The sequence below is a fragment of the Mustela putorius genome, unplaced genomic scaffold (assembly GCF_011764305.1).
Source record: "Mustela putorius furo isolate JIRA1106 unplaced genomic scaffold, ASM1176430v1.1 tig00003834_pilon_pilon_pilon, whole genome shotgun sequence".
Classification (NCBI taxonomy): Eukaryota; Metazoa; Chordata; class Mammalia; order Carnivora; family Mustelidae; genus Mustela; species Mustela putorius.
This window is the reverse complement of record NW_025421987.1, coordinates 108,165,707-108,186,498: the sequence shown is the minus strand read 5'-3', so window position 1 is coordinate 108,186,498 and position 20,792 is coordinate 108,165,707. Positions and strand designations below refer to the sequence as shown.

At 40.0% G+C, this 20,792-nt stretch overlaps 1 protein-coding gene across 5 annotated transcripts in view; it reads left to right on the top strand.

Moving 5' to 3' along the window:
• The first annotated feature begins 8,001 nt into the window (after positions 1-8,001).
• The window catches only part of TMEM108 (transmembrane protein 108), a 364,869-nt gene continuing 352,078 nt past the window's right edge, over positions 8,002-20,792 (top strand). For 3 of the 5 annotated variants that reach the window (XM_004762492.3, XM_004762491.3, XM_045088908.1), the window contains exons 1-2: positions 8,002-8,116; positions 15,093-15,211. The gene's annotated coding sequence lies outside the window, so the exon portion shown is untranslated. Of the gene's footprint in view, positions 8,117-8,297; positions 8,411-15,092; positions 15,212-20,792 lie in introns of all 5 variants that reach the window. The other 2 variants (XM_013061441.2, XM_045088909.1) reach the window with 2 other exon arrangements.

The following is a 20,792-nucleotide window of genomic DNA, read 5'->3' as shown; positions in this document are numbered from 1 at the left end:
TCTCCTATGCAGCTTGAGTGATACCAGCTGTGTACCATCCTTGGGAAATGAGAAAAAACCATTATCAAAATCTTTTTCTGTAAGGATTACACTGTCACGGAACCCTAGTTGAGAAAGACTAGGTTAGAGAGCATCGTTATAGGAGGGAGTGCTGCTTGAGATACTTGACTATAAGGAAGGGTTTTCTGACAAGAAGCTTTTGAGCAGACATCTAAATTCAATGAGGGACAGAGGTCCCCCTGTAGATGCAAGGTGAAGGGAGGAGGGCAGCCATAGCTGAGTACTTCAGCCAGAGACAAGAATGGCTTTATTATATTTGAGGGACAGTTAAGAAGGTCAGTGTGGCTAGAACCAAGTTTCAGGGGACAGAGAGGTGGGGATAAGATCAGCGAAGTAGCTAGTGATGGGTGGAAATAGTTAGATATGCCAGAGACATTTAGCACAAGTCAATTCAGCAGAGATTTACTGAACTCCAATTATGTGCCATGACCTGGGGTCTTCAAAGATGAATAAATCATGGTCTCTGTTCTCATGCAATGTACAATATAGAGTATACCACTTGACTTAGACTAAGTAAATATAGTGGGGTGAATGCTATACCTTAATAGTAAGCAAATGAGTGGCCATTGGTTGAGTACTCCCAGAGGAGGACTCTGAGCTGAGCATTCAGGTGCTAGTGATTTATAAGGAAGTGCTCCTAGGAGGAACTCATAAGAACCAGGCAAGTGTGGGATTTCAAGCAACAGATTCAGCCTAATCTAGGGAGTTCTGTAGTGTAAATTACACTGCACAGTGTGTCACACTTTGAAGTAATGGAGCTGCATTTTTCTATGTGTATACCTGCTAGTCATTGGCTGTGGGCTGCCCAACAAGGTGATGTCATTCTCAGGCACTTTTGGCTCCATATAGATGAATTGGCTCCAATGTCAAAGGTAATCCTCTAAAGATTATAGCAAAGGGAGTGGAGGCTAGGGAATGAGAGCACAGAGCTGGTGGAAGGGATCCAAGGGGGATGTTGATTGGCATCAACAGTCTCCAGCTCGGGGCTAACAGAGCTTCTCAGTCCAGAGGATAGGGCTTGAAGGAAAGGCAGAGGATAGTAAGCTTTCCCCACATGGAAACCACCCCTGTTCTCTTGGCTCTGTGTCTCCTTGTTATCTAGTTTAGTTCTTACTCGCCATAGAAAACCCCAGAGATGTTTCAGAGTGGAAGTGAATGCATGTGTGAACCAATGCCAGGCTGAGGAACTAATCTGGAGAATTTTTAGAAATCCTTTGGCAGAAGCTACTCCAATATTGCGTCTTCACAGAGGATGCTAAGCTCTTCTGCATAGGAAGGGAAAGCTGGTGGAAATACAGTTCAGAAATCTGTTAGGTATAGCTATAGAAATGGCATATAAACTTGAGTTTGAGCAAATGAGAAGTAATACATATAAGGGACAAAAGTCCAAACATCTTAGAATATGATGTGTTCTATTAAAAATCCCTCCCAAAAAAACTGGACAGCTGTATGTAGAAGAATGAAACTCGACCATTCTCTTACACCGTACACAAAGATAAACTCAAAATGGATAAAAGACCTTAACATGAGACAGGAATCCATCAGAATCCTAGAGGAGAACATAGGCAGTAACCTCTTCGATATCAGCCACAGCAAATTCTTTCAGGATATGTCTCTAAAGGCAAAGGAAACAAAAGCGAAAATGAACTTTTGGGACTTCATCAAGATCAAAAGCTGCTGCACAGCAAAGGAAACAGTCAATGAAACAAAGAGGCAACCCACGGAATGGGAGAAGATATTTGCAAATGACAGTACAGACAAAAGGTTGATATCCAGGATCTATAAAGAACTCCTCAAACTCAACACACACAAAACAGACAATCATATCAAAAAATGGGCAGAAGATATGAACAGACACTTCTCCAATGAAGACATACAAATGGCTATCAGAGACATGAAAAAGTGTTCATCATCACTAGCCATCAGGGAGATTCAAATTAAAACCATATTGAGATACCACCTGACACCAGTTAGAATGGCAAAATTAGCACAACAGGAAACAACATGTGTTGGAGAGGAAGTGGAGAAAGGGGAACCCTCTTACACTGTTGGTGGGAATGCAAGTTTGTGCAGCCACTTTGGAGAACAGTGTGGAGATTCCTCAAGAAATTAAAAATAGAGCTTCCCTATGACCCTGCAATTGCACTCCTGGTATTTACCCCAAAGATATAGATGTAGTGAAAAGAAGGGCCATCTGTACCCCAATGTTTATAGCAGCAATGGCCATGGTCGCCAAACTGTGTAAAGAACCAAGATGCCCTTCAACGGATGACTGGATAAGGAAGATGTGGTCCATATACACTATGGAGTATTATGCCTCCATCAGAAAGGACGAATACCCAACTTTTGTAGCAACATGGATGGAACTGGAAGAGATTATGCTGAGTGAAATAAGTCAAGCAGAGAGAGTCAATTATCATATGGTTTCACTTATTTGTGGAGCATAACAAATAACATGGAGGACAAGGGGAGATGGAGAGGAGAAGGGAGTTGAGGGAAATTGGAAGGGGAGGTGCACCATGAGAGACTATGGATTCTGAAAAACAATCTGAGGGTTTTGAAGGGGCAGGGGGTGGGAAGTTGGGGGAACCAGGTGGTGGGTATTATAGAGGACACTGATTACATGGAGCACTGGGTGTGGTGCAAAAATGATGAATACTGTTACGCTGAAAAAAAATAAAAAATTAAAAAAAATCCCCCTCAAAACAGTGAAAATAATCTCTTTAAATGTTCAAGAAAATATTTAGTTGTGTCAACTGCTGGGTGTGTGTTTTTGTGTGTGTGACTTGGTGTTGGACTGAGAGAGACAATTTTTCATAGATAACTTGCTTAAATGTTGACAAGAATTAGTACAGGTTAGCAGCACTAGGTTGTAGAACTCTGAAGTAGAAGGCACTAGGAGGGGCAGAGTGGTATCCCTCTGGGTGCCATTCTGATTAGTTGAAGTTGGAGACTAGTAATGCTGTTGAGGAGTCTGAGGCCACATCCACGTTCAGGAGATTATTACTAATAGCGAACATTTATTTAGCACCTCCTACACACCAAATATTCCTTAAGCACTTACATTATTTAATTAGCTCATTAACTTGTAAGAGACAAGTACTTGTATTGCCATTATTCCATTTTACAGATGAGAAAACTGTGCAGTCATTTATTGAATACTTTCCAAGGGCCAAATTGTCCAAGTTTACATAAGTAGTAAGTGAAAGAACTGGGATTTGGTCCTAGAGTCTACTCATAATCACTAGATAGAGTTGAATGGTATGATTGATTGCAGGAGGAAGGAATGGGATATCATGCATTTTCATCCTCTCGTTCTGGTCTTTTCCTCTGTCTTTTCCCCTTCAGTGATCCTCCTCCCCCTTTCACATCTAGTCAAATTAAACTATTTTCTCATCACCAGTGTTCTACACTCTTGTATGGGTAATTGCCAGTCCTGGAGTGCCCAGCCTCTAGCCCTTTGCAGGCTAACTCCTACTAGTTCTTTGGAATTCTGGTGCATCACTTCTTACAGAAAAATCTTCCCTGATTTTATCAATCAGAATTGGTGCTCCTTCTATGTGATCTCTTATGAGCTTCACTTACAACATAACACTTTTTATTGTGAATTGTTATGGCTTATTTCTCTTAAAATTAGCTAAAAGAAGAGGACATTTAGTGTTTTTATTGAGTGAATGAGAATCTGATGCCTTCACCTGTTGGCTCCAAACTGTTGGTATTGTTTTGTCAAAGTTATCTGCTCCCAGGTTCATTTTTGTAATTGTAAATAAAACACAGATGTTAGACCAATTGAAATTTCCAGCTCTGTTATCTTTTTTCTTCTATAAGTTTGGGAACTTACAAATATTCAGTAAAAATTTTACCCATTTACATTTGTTTTCTATTATATGCATACAATATGGTATTTCTTTCTGTAAACAATTGTCTCTCTTTTGTAGCTAAGCTTGTGAAGTGTGATACTTTCATCGAAAACAATCAATTTATTGGGAACAATACATGGGCACTTTGTATTAAAATTTTTACTTCTTAAGTTGTGGTATGGAGAGGCATATCATATCAATGTGTATGTTATTATATACACATGTTTTAGGTATGATTATTTTATAAAAAATAAAAAAGAATATGTTCTTTATGTATAACAAATTGTAGAATGAATTATAGAATAAATCCTATAAAGAATATAAAAAAAATGAACTTGTCTAAAAAAATGTCCAGGGAGTTAGGTTAAATCTATACAGAGTTACACTGAATGGAGAAACGACAACAACAACAACAACAACAACAAGGTACCAGTTATTAAAACACAGATACAATATATATAAAATGTTATCCTGACCAGTTATATATGAGAGATGGAGACTAGAATCTTGGGTAATATTGGATCTTCATGAATTAAATCAATTACGTTTAGAGAAGCTAATTATTGATAGTGAGATTAAAACATAATTAGCAGGGGCGCCTGGGTGGCTCGGTTGGTTAAGTCACTGCCTTGGGCTCGGGTCATGATCCTGGAGTCCTGGGATCGAGTCATGCATTAGGCTCCCTCTCCGCAGGGAGGCTGCTTCTCCCTCTGACCCTCTCCTCTCTCATTCTCTCTTTCTCTCTCTCTCTCTCTCTCAAATAGATAAATAAATATTTAAAAACATAATTAGCAGTTATAAAGTAGTCTATAGGCGTTCTGATCATTAATGGATCAATGGGTAGATTCCTAGAGACTTGGACGTTTTCATTTTATTTCTTTTCGGGTAAACCTAAATTTATTTCTAAGCAGTTTCTGGGGAGTAATGGGGAGGAACTTACTTAAGTTAACTCATGATTTAAATCAGATAAACACATATCCATTTCCTGAGATAGGATAACCAATTTATGTATGTGAGGCAGGCAGACTGAGAAACAGAAAAATGAATGACAGCCTCGATGTTCTTTTTTCAAATTCTTAACCTCAAGCAAGAATTTCTGTTTCTTGTTGCCTTATTTTTTTTTTGGAATGATGACAGTCACAAAGAGAAAAATAAATGCTTTTTTTCTTGTTAAAAATTCACATTATTCACGCTAGTTGAAAACTGTCCTTATTTTACTCAGGTTTACAAGGCGAGAAAAATTTCTCCCCCATTGGAATGCTGTGAAATCTATTTTTAGAAGTGTCAGAGCAGGAGGAAATCTAGTTTTCTGGCCCCTACATTAGGCTTCCATTTTTCTGATGTGACAAATAAAGTCACTTTTGAGCAAGGTGATTCTTTTTGGCACAGTGTTCTGAAGGGACCTCACTAATTCTTTTATTTATTTTGTTTCTCACTAATTCTTTTAAAAACTAGGTCATACCCCACTACTGCAAATATCACTCCAGAGAAAAACTCCATGCAACAAAAGTTCTCTAAGATCCAGTCAGTAATCTCTTTATTTCACAAAATGATAGAATTTGGCAAAAACCCAGGAAAAAGAATCAAGAATCTTTTGGGATTCTTTAAAATAAGACTTATTTAGTTAGCATGTCAAGCTAATCTAATAGCACATCTATTTTACTTGAGGGTTTGTCTATAATGTATATTTTCAGGAGGTACCACTTGGACTCAAATGTAACTTAGTGCAGCTTCAGAATTGTTACAGGAGAGGCTAAAGGAAGTTCAGGATGGGGGCTGCTGGGAATCTGCATTTTAACAAGTACTCCAGGTGATTCTGTTGCACTTTGGGGCAACATCAGAGATTAACTCTTAATAATGCTCACAAAGAAATTTGCTTTTAGCTAAGAGCATAAAACACGTGACGATATTAACAGAGTTGATTGGTTCAGTGTGGCTAAAAGGTGATAGGTTCTTTTTAAAAAAATATTTAGTTAATCAACTGGAATTAAACCTAGTTGTGGACATTGCTTTTCAATTTGTTCCACTCAATAGACTTGGAGTATCTATTACAGGTGATAAAAAGAATCTATTCTCACAAATTATGTGGCAAGTTTCCTCTTGTTAGAGTATTTATGTCAGAAGTGATTTGTGTTGTAGAGTTGGTTCCCCCTTGTTAAAGAATGAGTCCATCAACATGGAAGCTTATGCCAGTTTTCTCAAGCAAGGCTAGATACAAACCACCTGTAGATCTTTTAGACTTATAATTGCTGTGGCTACGCTCCTTACCCCAGTCAGAATCGCTATGCACAGTGCCCAAAAATCCATTTCCTTGAAAGATTTAGTGTGCAGCCAGACTTGAGATACAGTGGTTTAATGATAGCAAAAGAAATTTTGAGGCTTTTAAATAGATTCTTCTTGATTAGATATTTCTTTATTCCTAATATACCCATAACCATTGTTGTGCTAGGTTCAATGTATTGGCTGTAACTCTGGATTTTGTGCTAAGCCATCTCTGATGCAGACACTGTGATAAGCATTGTGTAAGACTGCTAAAGGGGTTTCACTTCTGGAGTTGATAAGCCAGAGAGGCCCAAGACACACTGAAAGGTGAAGTTTTCTCTAAGATGCAGTTTGATAATTTTTTTAAAAAAATATTTTATTTATTTATTTGACAGACAGAGATCACAAGGAGGCAGAGAGGCAGACAGAGAGAGGAGGAAGCAGACTCCCTGCTGAGCAGAGAGCCCGATGCCGGGCTCGATCCCAAGACCCTGGGATCACGACCTGAGCCGAAGGCAGAGGCTTTAAACCACTGAGCCACCCAGGCACCCCCTTTTTTTTAAAAAATATTTTATTTATTTATTTGACAGACAGAGATCACAAGGAGGCAGAGAGGCAGACAGAGAGAGGAGGAGCAGTTTGATAATCTTGATGAATAAGGTAGAAAACAGGTTGAAGCATTGTCATACCACCTGGTCAGTAAAGCTGGGGAAAGAAGGTTTTGGGGAATTTAGCACTTAGGCATTTTAATCACCTTGGTACACACTACAGGCTAAGTAATATGAGCTTGACTATGCTGAAGAACAAAGGTTCTGGCTGGCAGGTCTGAACAGATTTATGGTTAGGTCAAGTTCTGAGAGATGGCAGAGACAATGGACTTCCTGACTTCTACCCGCGGGTATTACAGACAGAAGGACGTCTGGGCAATTTTAAAGACTCCTAAGTTAGGTTATTTTACAACCTTCCTGACATGCCTGAATTGTTCAAGATGTTGAGAGGGATATCTCCCTGCATGCGTTTCCTATATGTTTCTTCCTGAGCTTGCTTGTATAGTTCTAAGACAGAATGTAAATTTCCAGAAGGCAAAATTTACTTACATTGCTTTCTGACCGAGGGTCTAGCACAGTGCCACTGAGACACAAATGATAAATACTTCAGAATGAAAATAAACCTAGTTCTCTACAACTTCTAGTTCCCATATTCCAACCATCAAGTTGGCAGAGATTACTGCTCCATAAACTAAGGGTAGGCGATGGGGGAATTAAACGCACTTCCCCTCAGCCGGTGCCCAAACACCCCATTTTTACTCAGTCCCTGGAATGCTTTCCATCACCGAAGGAAGGAAAAGAAAAGGTCAAGAAACTTTTAGATAACATAGAACAAGGGCTAAACCATTTTCTGACAGGTGCCCTTAAAATCTTGCTGTTCGAAGCGTGGTCTCCAGATCAGGAGAATCATCACCATCTGGAGCTTGTTAGAGAGGCAGAATCTCAGGTTTCCATTCCAGATTTACTGGATCAGAATACTCCTTTTAACAAGATACCCAGGTGATTGCTATTAATATTTAGAATTTCAAGTATCAATAGAGGTATTCATTCATTCATTGAGCAAAAACAGCTCTGGAAAACAGATTCAGCCCTTTGTGCCCGCTTCGCACTGGCTCGGCTCGGTAGCAACCGAACCCCCAGGGACATCGGAGCGGGTGCTGCCGAGGGCAATTTGGTGATTGGCTGGTCAGACCACGTGACCGGCGCCGGGCCTCTCTTGTTACCGGATTGGCTCTCGTGGATTCTGACGGACAGGGCTGGGGCGGGCCAGAGCCCGGACGGAGAGGCGCGCGCGGGGGCGCGAAGCCACGAGAGCGCGAGTGCGCGTGCGCGAGCGGCGGGGCTTTCTCCGGAGCCGTCGGAGGGAGCCGGAGCGCTTCTCCTGAGGTAAGCGCCTCTGCGGGGCTGCCCCCTGCCCCTAGCGCGGCTGGTGGGGACTAGCCAGTTGGGCAGGGCTGGGCAGGGTAAAGGGGGAAGTCTGGGGTCCGCCCCGGGAGCTGTGCTTCGGGGAGGATGCAGACTCGCACTCAGCCATCCTGGTTGGGTGCCTCGGTTTCCCTTTTCCTAGCCTCACCACGGTGACGAGTCCGCCCGAAGGGAGTTGCCCATCTGGCAGCCTCGTCTCTGCCTTTGTTTCCCGCCTGGAGGGATGCTGGTATCGGCCCTCTCCTCAGGTAAAGGGTAAGCGTGGTGTGGCGGGGACATCAGTGGACTCCGGATCTGGGCTGGGGTCCGGGAGAGGATGGCTTTAATGCAGTGGGACCTGTCACATGTGAGAAGGAAGGAGAAAAAAAATGTGTCACTTTAGCCAAGCCGCGGGACTCGAACTAATCCGGCGGCGAGCGATGCCGAATCCCTAGCGCAGCTGTGCGGGCGGGGGAGGGGGCCACAACCGGTGGACCGAGCCCAAGTGTTGCCCGTGGAAGGCTTCTCCGGACCTGCACGGGCGCTCTCACCCCAGAGTTGCATCGATACTGACGGCTTTTAGCCTGCCGAGGAAATCCAGATTTTCGTTAGGAGATGAAAAAAAATTTTTTTTTTTAAGCAGTTGGGCACTGGTCTAAAGGAGCAGATCTAAATGAGAGGCTACAATAAGGAATTACAGTTAACAGCGAAACCGATGACTGGTAAATTGTGAGGAGGGAAATGCCTGCAGTGAGCTGCAGACCAGATCGTCACACAGATTCTCCTTTAAGAGGATAGGGGTTTAGGGGTGGCAGTGGGGGTCGGGTGGCCGTTATATCTGTAAACTGAGGTCTTCTGAGCTGCCGAAGAGAGTAATTATTTTGAGCCTGTTAATGGCCTGTAGGGAGGAGGGAAGGCATGGTGTAAATTAACACCTATTCAGACTCCCTTAATTCTTTGAAAAGTGCTGGTTTAAAGACCATTTGGATGCCAAAACGGTTTGTGTGTTGGGGTTGGACGATGTCTCCTTTAAGTCATAGTATAAAAAGGGAAGTTGTGTACAAGACATCTGCTTTTCTTCTCCATTTCCCTAGACCTATAATAGCAAGGGCATACTGTATATCTTATAATAAAATGTTAAAAGTCCCTTCAGTTTTCCACTAATTTGTTGGATGTATCTCTTAGTTTACTTGGTAAGAAATGGTTTGTCTGTCATTAGGAAGATTTTACCGTATGCTGGAGTTTCACTGTAATCTATTTAGAACTTATTCTGGTGTGAGATCGAGAAGAATCTACCTGATTCCTTGGAGACCTGCTGATATTCCTTCAAAGCCCTTTTATTACTCTTACCTTCCCACACACAAAGTTTTGTTTCCTTAGGAAACAATGTGATTTTTCAAACATTTAAGGCACACCTCATGCCTATGAAATGCCTACACTTGCTAAGAAATCAGTTTACTTGACAAGTTAAAACAAATTGAAGAAGGAACACTTAAATTCGTTAGGGGAATCAGAACATTTATCAGCTGTAGCAAATCAACTTTTTGATGGTTTTCTGAAGTGAATGAAAGTAAAGTTGCAACACTTTTTAGGAATGTAACAAATGACCCTATTAAAGTGAATATAGATTGTTACCCCATAGATTGGAATGTAAAGTAAATTAGTGGGAATAATTCAATTTACCAATGATTGTTTTTTAAGATGGCATGTGATGGAGGGAAGGAAAAGGAATTCTGAAGGTGGGGTAGGTAGTATAGTTTGAAAAGATACGCTTTTATGTTTAGAAAAATGTCATTTTTATATAAATTATGTAAAGGTCATAGTACATTTATGTTTAGCCTATGGAAGAGAGATAGGTTTTAAATTTATAGGTTTATACAGGGGAAAAGAGAAAGATTGGCTGGCTTAATTCATCTTGAGGGAAGCAGTGTACCTTAGTGACCGACAAGACAAGGTTTTATTTTCTGGTTCAGTGAAAGCCCACTAGTGTTGCTTTCGAAACAACAAGGAAATCATGTCATTTCTGTCCTCTGGGTCAGAACAGAGAGGATGGAGAGCAAATGAGAGAGATTAGAGTCCGACCTGCATACCTAAGCAATAGTGTCCTTTGAGCGGGATCTGTGTCACATTGTGTAAATATAAGAGCCTTCATATTGAGATTGGTCTGAGCACCTTCCCTAAGATGCATGCTATGAGATAAAGCTGGATAATGCTGCCACAGGTGGGGGCATGAGTGAGATCATCTGATACAGAAGTACTGGGGGAAGAGGAGAGCCAGAAAGTGTTCAATTCAATGAGGTTCTGCTGCTTGCCTTTGGGGACTTAAGGAGGCATTTCCAGGCAGAACTCCTGGTTGGGCTTTGTATGGCTTCCATAGGTGCTGCCCTTCATGTGGAGGCTCCTGCGGAGGTCCCGTTTCTCAGGTTGTAAGCATCAGTTACGTTTGTTATATGCTCTAGAAAAGAAAGGCTCACAAAGACACAATCTAGCCTGCCATTCTTCCCGTCTTTGGCTCCTGTCACCCACAGGCTTCCAGAAACAAGTTGTGCCCTCCCTACCAGTAGATGGCACTGCTGTCTCTGAAATTCCTGGAGGAGATGAAACCGAGCTGGCAAAGCAGTGGTGTGTAGCCTCCAGATTTAGAAAGGCTATCAGCTACCCCCCTCCAAAAAGGCTCTAAAAACCAGAAGTGTTTATATTAGGTAGAAATAATATGTATTGGGAGTTGAGGAATGGGTACAATTACTTTCCTGGTTGTGTGTAGGGGGAAAGGCAGAGGGTAAACTGACAAGCATTATATCATAGGTTTTTAAAAGCTCTTGGGATACATGTTGGTTAATTGAACATGAGGTTGAAATCCTGATTCAATCATAATTCACAACAATTTCATAGTTCTAATTCTTTGCACGTAAAGCTAGTCTACACATGACAGGACTATAGAAATATACGTGTGACTTTTAAACCTGATAAATATCCAGTAATTACATGCTCTGAAGGTAGTGGTGAGAGTACTAGTAAAAGCAGTGCTTATTGTTACTGTACTGCAGGGCTGTCCAGATAGGTCCAAGTTATTCCGAATCAGTTTCTTCTAAAACTTGGAAATTACCGAGAAGTATTTTAAGGTTTTCTTAGCTAATGCGGTCCTTTCAAGATTATGGTATTTAAAATCTTGAATTTTGGTTTTATTAAGTTTGTTAGCCAGAGTTTACTTATCTATTCCTCTCTTTTGGAATGGCTGTTCTTTCTTTGTTATTGACTGTTTTTTGAGATGGAATTTGTAGCCCGGGTATTTGAAGGTGAGTGCTGTTGCCAGTGAAGTTACAATGTATATGAGAACCTCATTTTGACCCTGCCTGAGCTAGAGGATGCTGCCTCTGGGTATCATTACCCCAGTCACCTGCTTCCTCGTGCAGTTCACTCTCTATGGCTCAGCTTATTCGTGGTTTATTTCTGTCTCCAAGAGAACTGATGATCTGGTTTTTTACTACCAATGCTGAATCCTAAAATCCTGCTGGTGCTAGATGGCAGTAGTTACCACAGTCCATTAATATAGCCTCATTATGTGACCTCAAATAAATCTTTGCCTTTCTGAAACTCCGTTTTCTTGCCTCATCACTGGGATTGCTAATGTGATACATGTCTATTAAAATCTCGTTCAAGTCTTATTCTGTGGCAGGGTGACTCTTGTAAGGTATTTCTGAAGCCTCTGAAAAATTCTCATCTAGAAGGCAATTTCATATTGTGAGCCTAGGGCAAAAAGAAATCTCAATAATATTTCTTTCCAGAGAAATGATTATGTATTGTCTTAAAATCTTAATTCACAATCTGAGGGGTTTGAAGTGGCGGGGGGTGGGTGGGAGGTTGGGGTACCAGGTAGTGGGTATTATAGAGGGCACGGATTGCATGGAGCACTGGGTGTGGTGAAAAAATAATGAATACTGTTATGCTGAAAATAAATAATTAAAAAAATCCTAATAATTCAGAGTTGGAAGAAACCCTATAGGTGGTTTAACTCAACTTTTTCATTTTATAGGCAGTTTCAGCTCAGAACCGACTGACTGACCAAGCTAACAGAGCTAGTTAGTGGTAGAGAACTTGTTAGAGAATTAGGAGCCAAGCTCTTAATCCTCTCCATCTTTCCTTCTTCAATGCTGCCTTTCTCCACTTGCCATCAGGACTCAGAATATGCTATATCTATAGGGCTGGAGCCAAAGAAAATTCTGAGTAATTCCTTAATGTATCATTTTAAAGCCACAGCATGAATAATGTTGAGTTTGGCTAGAGATTCAAGGTCAGGCTTTTCTTTGCAGCTTGTTCTTCACTGACTGATCCTGCACACAATTCTTTATGTACATCTTGGGGTTTTAAAACTTTATGGATACTGTTTCCTAGAAGAAAATAAAACTTTCATTATCCTAGAAGTGTCCCTTACCAATGGGATGTTCTTATATTAGGTTTATGGAACTCAGTGCTGCATGGAAAGATGTCTATATAATAGGCTTCTTTTGTAATCTTATAACATTTAACACATTATTCTGAGGAGGAGTTTCTTCAACTTCAACAGACTGCCAAAGCTGGGTGGGGGGTGGTGAGGGAAGTAGAATTCATGGCACAAAAATAGGGTAGAAATTCTAGAGTCTAGAATAGGTTGTGGAAAATTGCCAGGATGGGAGAGTTTTTGAGGAGCTGAAGACACTATAGTGCATGAGGGTTGGGGGTAGAGTATAGAAGTAAAACTATGAAAGTTCTTAGAAAGTTTTAGCTTTATTAAAGTGTTTAAAATAGCTCACTAAAGGAAGATGCTAATAGAATTTTATTCATTTTAAATTAATAATGGATATGCAAATATTGATTTCCATTTATCATTGCTTGCCCAGTAAGTACTCTCTCATGGTTTCACCAAAAACACTTCCATATTTATGTTCCTTCATTGAAGATGACATGCATTGTAAGAGCCTCCTTTCTTCACCAATCTGCTTTGATTTCCAGATAGTTAGTGCTTTTCTGACTTGTGATTTGGTGGGTTGACTCCTGTTTTTCACTTCTGAGGTCCTTCATTGCACTTTTTTACTGTAAGCTCCTAGGTAGGACTCACCATGAGCTGAGGTGCAAAAATAGCATACATGTTAGGGATAAAAATCTTGATGTTCTTTTCTTTGTCCTCAAGATTTATCATAGAAGCTTCTGCTTCTTGGTTAATTATTTTCTTTTCCTTTCCTTTTCTTTTTTTCTTTCTTTCCTTTTTTTTTTTTTAAGGTTCTTTTCTTTGTCCTCAGGATTTATCATAGAAAATTCTGCTTCTTGGTTAATTATTTTATTTTTCTTTTCTTTTTTTAAAGATTATTTATTTGATGCAGAGAGAGAGAGATCACAAGTATGCAGAGAGGCAGGTAGAGAGAGAGAGGGGAAGCAGGCTCCCCGCTGAGCAGAGAGCCCGATGTGGGGCCTGATCCCAGGACCCTGGGATCATGACCTGAGCTGAAGGCAGAGGCTTTAACCCACTGAGCCACCCAGGCACCCTCTTTTTCTTTTTCTTTGTCTTTACTATTTGTCCTCCAAATAGTAGTAACTCAAAGTTTTTATATATTGAAAATATTTTTGGTTTTTCCAGAGCATATACAGAAGTTAATTTATGTTCAGGTCCTGTTTTGGACATGTGAAACACAACTTTGGTGGCAATCACTACATTATGAAGAACATCTGCTTAAAAATCTGATCTTTTCTGTGTCACCTTTTGTGCCATAGTGACCCAAACTGGTGAATGCTATCTTCTGGTCCCTTTTGGGTATGGGCCAGATTAGTATTTGTTCTTGCTTTAGCAGAAGAAAATTACCCTTTTCAGAAGGCTGTCAATTGAGTTTAATAGAAAAAAAGTCAAAATTTCTGCATTCTATTCCAGTACACTAATTTATTGTGAGATTTTGGGGGCATTATTGGCATCTGAGTTTATATCTTTGTATAGAAAATAAGAGAGAAGAGTAACCAAGACTTAAATTCTTTCCATTTCTAGAAATCCGACTATATGAAATTTTATATGGTACCTAGACTATTTCCTAAAAGCGCTAGCTAGTTGGGAATTATAATCAAATTTGGTGCCAAGATAATTCTTTGTATCTGAAAATTACTTTCTGATTTACAAAAATATTCTGTTTCCTTTTTACTTAATGTGTGATCAGAGAACAGCAGCATTTGGTATCATCTGGGAGCTTGTGAGAAATGCAGATTCTCAGGCTTCACTCAGGATCTACTGAATTAGAATGCATCTCATCAAGATTTCCAGGTGCTATGTGTGCACATTAAAGTCTAGAAGTGCGGCTTAGTCTCATTTGGAGTTTCACATTAACCTTGTGAGGGAAGAGGTATTTTACAGATAAAATATCAGGGAGCATAGATTTGTTAAGTAATTAAGTCAAGGTTATTGTCTTACCCAGAACGTTGTACCAAATATAATGTTGTCATCTTGGTTGGTCTGGAGTAGCCTTGTATGATAGATAATAACTGTTAGCTGCCCAGCAGCACATGGTCTTAGGTGTGGCTGTGTTACTCATTCTAGCCAATAAAATGTGAGTGGAAATGGAAGGGTTTTGCAAGCCACTTCCAGGAAAAAAAACACACAGGGAATACCATGTGAGTTTCCATGTTTTCCACTTCTGGCTGATTGGAATGGAGAAGATTCCTAGGGCAAGTTTAGAAATCAAGTTTTAAGAAAGGTGGCAAAACTTACATTAGCCTGGGTACCTGGATCACTGTGTCAGTGAGGGCCGCTCCACTGACTGACCAACCTGTTTACCTGTTCAGTATGTATATGGGAGCCAGAAATAAATTTTTGTTGAGCTTGAGCCATTATATGTATTTGGGTCTATGTGTCAAGCACTTAGACCACACACAAATTCACTTGAGCAGTGCCTCTGGACTTCAAGTTGTGGGTCTTCACTCATTTATTTATTTTTTTTGGCAGTTGGTGATTGGTCAGTGGTGGTCCAACATGCAGAAGTGACTGAGTGGTGAAAAACAGCAGAGCTGATGGGTCATGAGGATGTAAGTGCGTTGGAAGGCTCTCACACCCTTTACTCCAGGGTAAGTCAAAGGCATTATCTGCCATTGTTTTTCTGATTTTACTAAGTCCTAGAGGCTCTTGCCTCACTAGCCTGTTAGAGTCAGTGCAATGAAGTTGTCTGTCTTTTTCGCAAAGCCTTTATTGATTCAACTTATAGACACTGTACTAATTAACAATTTTGAAGAGAAAATTCATCAAAGTGATGGGATGGAAACTCTGCATGGAAATCTCAAAGAGGAATTTTCAGTGAATTTGAATGGGTTTGATTTACACAGAGGAGCTTTTCTGACATTATGAGTAGAGAAGGGAATAAGGCCTGACTGCATTTTTCCTGTAGCCTTATCTTACTGTTAGCTCTGTTGGCATATATTCCCCTCTCCCAGAACCTTCCTATAACATGGCTTACTTTGCCCAACTTTTCCTTCATTAATCATTTAGATTTTTTTCCAGGAAAGAAACAGCTTACTAGAGAGTTCATTCCCATTTTTGTGGATAATAGTAGTAGCAAACATGATTCTGCCTGTTCCATTTTATTTTATCTAGTGTCACTGGAAGCTACACGTCTGTTCACTCCTGTCTATTTGCAGTCCTTGGTATAATGAATGTGGGCATTGGGAGCATTATAATCAAAGCTGGCTTTGGATTTTCATTTGTGCTGAAGATTTTTGAGACCAGAGGGAGAAATTTACTATTTGGAATGCACTTGTCAGGATGCAAGTAGAGGTCCAGGAAGGATGGGTTGAAAGGACATCATAACCTTTCTAAGCTTCCTGGCTTTAAGAGCTTAAACTGAAATCAGACTCCTTGAAGAGAAAATTGTATTTAATATGGATCTAAGTAGAGCTAAGGATGGTTAAAGAGAGATAGAGGTTAAAAAAAAAATGGTACTTAGCTGAAAAGCTGGATGGAGGGTTTTAAGCATCTCCGTTCAGTATTGTGGAGCCCTTGGCAGATAATGTCCCATTACCCAGGCTCATACAGAAGGTACCCAGAAAGCCTGATGTCCTTCAGTGCCTCACATGGCTCAGTAATGAGTACAATTTACTGAACAAAATAGACAATTAGGGACTGTAGATCTCTGGAGATTCCCATAAGCATACATCATTACTGCTCTGGAGTGATGCACATGCTTAGAGATAAGGAAAGCAGAGAAAAGGCACCTGCAAAGCTCACGAACAACTGAAGAGTCCGGGTAAGCAGCAATACAGATCATAGCTCAGGACCTGGAGGTTGCTAGTGCAGGGACCTGGTATTTGCTAGGTTTTCTCATTAAAGTAAAGAAGGCAGCCTTTGCTAGCTGTCCTCATTTTACTCTATGACTCCCATATATTTTGTATGTTTAAAGTAACTAAAAAATATAGAATGCCAGAAATAACACTTGATTGGCATGTTTCTGTGTAAATACTATACAAGGATCAAACTGTAGAGGGAGCCATTCTTTATTGATTAGGGGGCAAAAGAAAGTCATGCTAGATTTCCCAGAGGAGCAGGGGTTCTCATTCTTGGCACTGTTGGCTTTCTGAGCCAGGCAGTTCGTGGTGGGGGCTATCCTCTGCACTGTAGCCTGTTTTGGCAGGGTCCTTGGCTTCTACCCTTTAGATTTCAGTAGTACTCCCCACAGTTAAAAATGTCTCTGGGGGCAGAGACAAACCACCGATTGTCTCCTGGGGACAGGAAATTGCCTGATTGAGAACCATTGCTAAAGTAATACACTGAAGGGATTAAATTTTGCTGAGTTTTTCTGGGACTGTATTTTAACCATTTAGCCTCATTTTGCTAGTTTCCCTACCTGCAAATGAGACACAGAATTAATAACTCTGTACCTAAGGAAGTGATGTACATAGTACTGTATGACTACATGGGGGCTCTGTAAAGGTTAAGAAACATTATCTGTTTCCCCAAATTTCCAGGTCCCAAGAATACCTCTTGTGCAGGTATTAGCTGAGGAATATTGGGAGTTTGAAGAAGAGCAGATGATTAGTGGTAGGGGAAATAATGAACAGTACTGGATTCTGATTTTATCTGAAAGCTTTATGCCCTATTCATTGCAGCAAAATATTCTGAATGAAGGCTTTCTTCTGGAAAGTTAAGAGGGAGTGAAGGAGGCAGAAAGAAGGTTATTGAGAAGTGAAGGAAATTGCTTTTTAAAAGTTTAAATTTAAATATAGTTGAGACAGAATGTTATGTTAGTTTCAGGTGTACAACATACTGATTCAACTTCTTTAGATGTTCTGCTGTGCTCACCACAAATGTAGTTCCCATCTGTCACCATACAATGTTATTACTGTATCATTGACTATATTCCCTATGCTGTGCCTTTTATTCCTGTGACTTATTCCATAGCTAGAAGCCTGTACCTCCCTCTCCCCTTCACCCATTTATGCCCATCCAACCACCTCCCTCCCCTCTGGCAGTTTGTTCTCTTTGTTTATAGGTCTGGTTCTGCTTTGTTTATTCATTTGTTTTGTTTTTTAGATTTCACATATGAGTGAAATTATAGGGTATTTGTCTTTCTTAGTCTAACTTATTTTCCTCAACAGATTAATCCATGTTGTCATGAGTGACAAGATTTCACTTTTTTATGGCTGTGTGATATTCCTGTGTGTGTGTGTGTGTGTATACACATACCACATCTAAGAAATTGTTTTTGAGGGGGTAATCTCTTAATGTTAAAATGACTAGTGTGTAAGTATACCAAAGAATGTAAGTAATCCTCAAAGGAAATCCAAATCAGAACCATGATGCGATATCACCTCACATCTGCCAAAATGTCTAAAATTAATAACTCAGAAAGCAGCCATGTCTGTGAGGATGTGGAGAAAGGGGACCCCTTTTTCACTGTTGGAGGGAATGCAAACTGGTGCAGCCACTCTGGAAAATAGTATGGAAAGTCCGCAAAACATTAAAAATAGAACTGCCCTATGACCCAGCAATTGTACTACTAGGTATCTATCCAAAGGATACAAAAATGATGATGTAGCAGGCACATGTACCCCAATGTTTATAGCAGCACTATCAACAACAGCCAAATTATGGAAAAAGCCCAAATGTCCGTTGGCTGATGAATAGATGAGGAAGATGTGGTATATATGTATGATGGAATATTATGTGGCCATCAAAAAGAATGAAATTTTGCCTTTTGAAACAACGTAGGCAGAACTAGAGTGTATTAGGCTGAGCAAAGTAAGTCAGACAAATACCATATGATTCACTTATGTGAAGTTTAAGAAACAAAACAGGTGAGCATAGGGGAAGGGAAGGACAAGTAAGATTAAAAAAAGAGGGAGATAAAGCATAAAAGACTTAAGTAGAGAACAAACCGAGGGTTACTGGAGTAGAGATGTCTGGGAGGATGGGATAAATGGGTGATGGTCATTAAGGAGTGCACTTGTGATGAGCCCTGAGTGTTACACATAAGTGATGAATCACTGTGTGTGTGTATTTATATTTATATTTACATTTATATTTTAAGATTTTATTCACTTGACAGCGTGAGAGAGCACAGGCAGTGAGAGCAGCAGAGGGAGAGGGAGAAGCAGGCTCCCTACTGAGGAGGGAGCCCCATGCAGGACTCGATCACAGGACCCTGAGATCATGACCTGGACCAAAGGCAGATGCTTAACCAGCTGAGCCATCCAGGAACTCCTGAATCACTCTATTTTATTCCTGAAACCAATACTACACTGTATGTCAGCTAATTTGAATTTAAATTGACAAAGTAACTCTCAAAAGAAATCTACTCCCAACTGACTGCTGATCCTAGAACAGTTTTGCTGGTAATACAATACACAAGAATGTTTGGAGAAACATTTTTATTCTAGAACATTTTTATTTCTGTTTCTTCTTTGGGAGTATTGATAGGGTTTATCTTTAATTGTATGCCTTTTGAGTGATAGGTAAAAGGTTTTAATATAACATGTTCTTTTGTTACTTTTAGAACTCTTGTTGAAATGGTGAAAGAGGCAGTAACCCTCACCTAGACCTGAAGAAATTACATTATTCTAACAGAAAGCCTTATTTTGACTCTAAGATAGGGTCAGTACAGGAATTAGGGGTAGACTGTCCTGGCAGCTTTGAGTTCAGCCTTGCTGTGTTTCTGGTCCCTGTAATTGTTAGACACACCACAGAATTTTCAACAAGTAAGACCTTCAGGTGATTCTGATGGATGCTTAAATTTGAAAAGCACTGCTCTTGATTCTGATGTTGTGAAATCTTATGAATTGTGTCTGTGTGGCAGGGAGGACACCAAGAAAGTATTTTTCCAGGTGGTCAGAAGATATGTAAGATTTTTTTGTGTGTGTGATAACCTCTTAGATCATTTTCCCAAATCATGGTCTAAGCCTTTTCCTGCCTTGTTCAATATAGTAGCCACTAACCACATGTATCTATTTTTATTTAAATTAACATTAAACTAGAAATTCAGTCTTTCATTTGCACTAGCCACATTTCAAGTGCTTCATTGCCACATGTAGTTGATACCATATTGGACAGTGCAGACACAGGCTGTGTCCGTAATCCCAGGAATTTTTACTGGGCTTTAGTCTGTAAGGACCCTATTTGTTGGAAACTCTTATTTTTAGTGATAGTGTGCTCTTCTTATAACAAGACATTGCCTCATTTAAAACAATTGTGTTTTGTACTTTATCTTGAGGAGCTTTTAAGTCTGTGAGTGTGTCTTGCTGAACTTTTTTACCTTTCTGTTTAATCTCTTACAGAAAGTGCCATGGGCTTGTCTCTCTGACATAATTGAGTATACTACCTCTAAAATATTTGCCCTTTAACCCAAGGTTTCTGAGCTGTCTCTTTCCATTTGGTCTCTCCACATCCTGACCCTCAGTGGTGAAGCTTCTTTGTGTAGGATGTCTCTTTTGATACTGCCTAGAGCTTAATAAAGAGTCTGGGAGAGTGGCAAGAGAATTTTCACCTTTGCTTCTGCCAAGCCCCAGTGTGCATCAAAAAAGTGTTTCATAAGATGAACCTCTAGGGAGTTATGCCCTGAAGAATTAGTCTCTAAAGCAAATTTTCAAAAGACATATTACAGCACAAATTTAATAATTAAGCCATTTAGCAACATGGAAGGATTTGCAGTTGATAATGAATTTTAGGAATGTGGAAGAATTTTCAGTTGATATTATCTATTACTATTACCAATATTAGTTGTCCAGAAACTATCATAATTAGAACAAATAAAAAGATGTGGAAATAAAGACAGTTTTTTAAAAGATCTAATTTAAATCTAACTGAGCCCAAGATTGTTTTGTAGAGGGAGTAAGAGTGGGGAATGTGCCATGAGTAGTATTGTTGGAGGTGAGGGGAAGGAGGTCAACAGGGCTTGAGATTGATCCTTAGACAACCCTTACTTGACTGCTTCACTTCTGGTGGAATGCATTGCTTGTTCTCTTGCTGCCATTCTCTTTGGTTTGCCTTTCTTTCCTGCTTTTTGGAGAGGGCTCAGTGTTTCTCAAGGGAAGTACTATTAGCATTTTGATAGAATGATTCATCATTGTATGGAACTTTTCTGTCCATTCATGTCCATTATAGGATGTTTAGTATCCCAGGTCACTAACTGCTCATATTACTCTAACCAAGTCAGTGAGTCAA